Source organism: Podarcis muralis, chromosome 4 (genome assembly GCF_964188315.1).
Source record: "Podarcis muralis chromosome 4, rPodMur119.hap1.1, whole genome shotgun sequence".
Classification (NCBI taxonomy): Eukaryota; Metazoa; Chordata; class Lepidosauria; order Squamata; family Lacertidae; genus Podarcis; species Podarcis muralis.
Genome location: NC_135658.1, coordinates 22,009,268 through 22,013,058, shown reverse-complemented (window position 1 = coordinate 22,013,058; position 3,791 = coordinate 22,009,268). Strand labels below are relative to the sequence as shown.

The 3,791-nt window shown below is 42.2% G+C and overlaps 1 non-coding gene across 1 annotated transcript; it reads right to left on the bottom strand.

Moving 5' to 3' along the window:
- Positions 1-558: 558 nt before the first annotated feature.
- On the bottom strand, positions 559-668 carry LOC114596638 (U6 spliceosomal RNA). Its single transcript, XR_003706582.2, has one exon. It is a non-coding gene; the product is annotated as a U6 spliceosomal RNA (small nuclear RNA).
- Positions 669-3,791: the final 3,123 nt, after the last annotated feature.

The window sequence follows — 3,791 nt, the reverse complement described above, 5'->3', positions numbered from 1 at the left end:
AGACCCCTGGTGGACCAAAGTTGGCCCACAACTTGCCTTAGACTGATTCCACCCATCCATGGTGTCCAGGGGATCGTGGACATGAAGAAGTCTAAGTGCAGTTGAGACTTGCTTGAGCAACAAGATTGTCATGAGCTATGGTTGTTATTGTCAAATATATTTTGGCAAAACGATTTAACAAAACCAGATTTGGACTCCACATATTCTTCATTCTGTTCTCTTTCATGCAGTATTACTGGAATAAAGAAGTTCAGTGCTGCCCCCTTATTGCCTGATACTCACAGCAAACCAGTAGTAACAAGAGGGAGGGAAAGAAAAAGAGGAAGGGAGGCAGGAAGGGAGGGAGGGAGGGAGGGGACAGTATTTTTATTGGACCAACGTCAGTGTTCATATTAGGGAAATACTTGTGAAAAGGGACATGGATTCAGCAATATGTTTTCCTTCTGGCCATCAATACATCCTATCAAATATGACAATATCTGTCCATGGAAACAATAATGAGGATAGAAATTGCATTGGACCTATCAGGAATGCATTCCAGAGACCAACAAAATACTATTAAGTATGGAACACTTCACAAATTTGCGTGTCATCCTTGCGCAGGGGCCATGCAATCCTCTCTGTATCATTCCAATTTTAGTATATGTGCTGCCGAAGTGAGTAGGCACAGACCATCTCCTGATTCAATCTAGTTTGTTAAGAAAATTCCCAAACCTGGATCCACGGGCGAATTTGGGTCATTTCTCTAAGGTAGTCTATTTTAAAGTTTTTATGTGTTTATATGTGTATCGCAATTTTAAACTTAAAATCCATTGCTGTATATTGTTTTAAATGTTTGTTTTGCTACTGGGATTGTAGTTCCATTTGTGTTTCTCAAGCTGGTCTGTGACCGTAATAAATTTCACGTACTATTAAGTATGAAACTCAGCAACTCTCAGAAAAGCACACTTTCATGAGAGCCAATGACTGCATGGTTTATCATGACAGGAACAAGCCAGCTCCTGACTGGGCTTACATAATTGCCCCCAGCCCTCTGATCCTTCACTTCTGTTTTTGATTAACCAGCTTGTTGTGTTATCTGAATATGACAAACTGTTAAATCTTAACCATCTTCACCATGATTAACCATGAAACTATGTTTTATGAAGCTGGCTTGTTTCAAAAAGCTGTGATTCAGCATTTAGAGTTCAGAATACATTGTGGTTAATCAAAACAAGGGACAAAATCTTCAGATCTCCTGCTCACGGCCATGCCAGAGGAGTTTATCATGACTGTAGCTCGCAAAGGCAGCCAGAGTTTATTATGCATCCTACAGTGCAACTGTGACAAAATGCACAGAAACATCTGGAGCCTTCACCAAAAGTGAGCAGTTTTTCAAGAAATGACAGTGTAGATGGAACCAGAGAGAATTCTAACAGGAAGATGGATTTTCCATGCAAATAGCCTACTTGGAACCTGAGAAATGTATTTGCAAGTGGAATTCTTCTTTGCATGACAACAGAAAGTACCGCTGAAGTCACAAAGACCTCTGAGGTTCCACCCAGACTCCAAATTCTTAACTGCTTTTAATCAGGAGAGGCAGAGTGGGGCATAACCCTGCCAAGTTTCTGAATTTTCCCAAATTCCCAAAGCCATATTCCCATCTCTCCTGTCCCTCACAATTATATCAATACATTTCCAATCACTAGGAGGCTTCTATCCACCTTCTCTGCCTAGCCAGTCATAAAAACCACTGGCAGTAAATTCCCACTCCTGTTTCCAAGGGGAGGAAACAAACAAACAAAGCAACTATCTCATATACGAAGGGCTACTGAGGACGGATGGGAAGATTCTTCTCCTTTTCTCCCACTGTGTTCTCTCTCAGAAGCCACGCTTCACCGTGAACATAAGCTGGGAGAGAAGCAGCCAGGGAGAGCAGAATTCTGTTGGCCCATCACAGGTCACCATGGGCCTGTTTGCTCTTGGCATTTTCACACATCATTTTCACAGCAGCTTGTGTGTGTGCATGTGTCAGGGGGACAGCATGCCCATGTGGCAAGGTGAGGCGCCCCCCCCCAAGTGTTGGAAGCTCACAGGTGGTACCCACACAGGCCTTCCACCTGTCCTGCTGCATCCAGAGAAGCGGAGCTGGCAGCAACATTGGTTTCCGGCAAGATCTCATAAGATCTCACCAAAAGCTGGTGCCACTGGTACTTCACAGGTGCCTCCCACAACGCAGGTGAGGAGAGAGGGCAGCGCCAGTGCACCATGTTCCACTTTTGCCTCAAGCAGCAAAATGGGCCACATCACCTCAGTGTGTGTGGAGGCTTTTGCTTGTATTTTCTATCTGGGAGAAGACCTGTGTCCCCCTGTGGGAGCGTTAGGTTCTTCCTTTCCCTTTTAAAAATCCTTTTTTTTAAAAAAACCAACACATTTATTTTTTGAGAAACCAAGGTGTTAACTCCACAGTCATCCCCACCAAGCTTACTCAGTAGAGGTCAGGAGGAAAAAAATCCCTTCTTGGTACTCGAAGGCCTTTAAAAAAAAAAAAAAAAGTGGGGGCCCCTCATGCAGCAAAGGTTGCAATCTTGATCTCAATGGAACTTAATTCCGGGTAGCTATGTATGGCATGGCATTGTAAAGGAGTTCATTAAAAAAATAAAAAATCCCACATGTTTTAACCCAATTTGCTAAATGCTTTCTGGCCAAATCAGTATTTCCTTCCTTCCTTCCTTTCTTTCTTTCTTTCTTTCTTTCTTTCTTTCTTTCTTTCTGAATTCCATTTCCTTTGATTTTTATATAACTGGAATACTCAAATGCTGTGTTGTTTTTAATTTTATTTTTCAGAAAATAATCCGCTTTTGAGTTGTTGTTTATCTGATAACTGCAATTATGTCCTTTTCCAGAAAAACAACCTGGAACCATGCTGGGGGACAGGGCAGTGTGAGCATGGGGCTCGACTGCTACCTACGCATTCGTTTAAAGCCGCCAAATTATTTGTTTCATTTTAACTACCGAGCCCTTAGAGTTCTTAGATTAAAAGCTGAATAAAACGGTGTTATATCCAACTCAAAGACTGTTTTTCATTTTTCAGATGGCAACAGCAATAACAACTGAACAGATTTTTTTACAACTTTAAAACAACAAAAAGTGTCCTGGCAAATGTACAGACAACTCGAAGTCTGCTGAATGCCAAATAACCTTTTCTCTTTTTCCTGGAAGTCCTAACCTACTGGGGGCTGGCAGATATAATGGCGAGCCTGCTAAACTGCAGCTACAAAATGCCATGACATAGTGGTTCCACACAGAGTGGTTGCATCTCTCTGTCCCTCTGTCACCACACAAGCCTTTGTCAGTGATCGGAACAACAGTAGGAATTCTCAAGTACAACTAACTACAATTTCCTTCTCAGCATACTGCTGCTTTTTGCAGAACTATGACCAGTAATGTTTGCTTCAGCCTTGTTCTCTGTATATAAAATACCAGTATGTAGACTCTGTAGTGGGTTTTGCTTGCAAAGTGGTGTAAGACTGAAGACTTGAGGCTGGAACTGCATGTTTGGCAGAATCACGGGTCTTTGACATACAGCGGCAAAAGTTTTGAAAGGAGGGAGTGATTTTCAAAGGGAAACCAGTGAGAAGAGAGGTGGTGCTTAAGTTTCCTCAAATGCTTTCACTCTAATTGGGGTTCCAGAAATGGGACTTCAGGTGTGACAGAAGGGGGCCCTTCTGAACCAACGTCAGAAACTTTTAAGTGCTAAACATTTGTACAACTGTACTGCTTAAGTTTAAGAAATTAAAAGATGCCTGCTT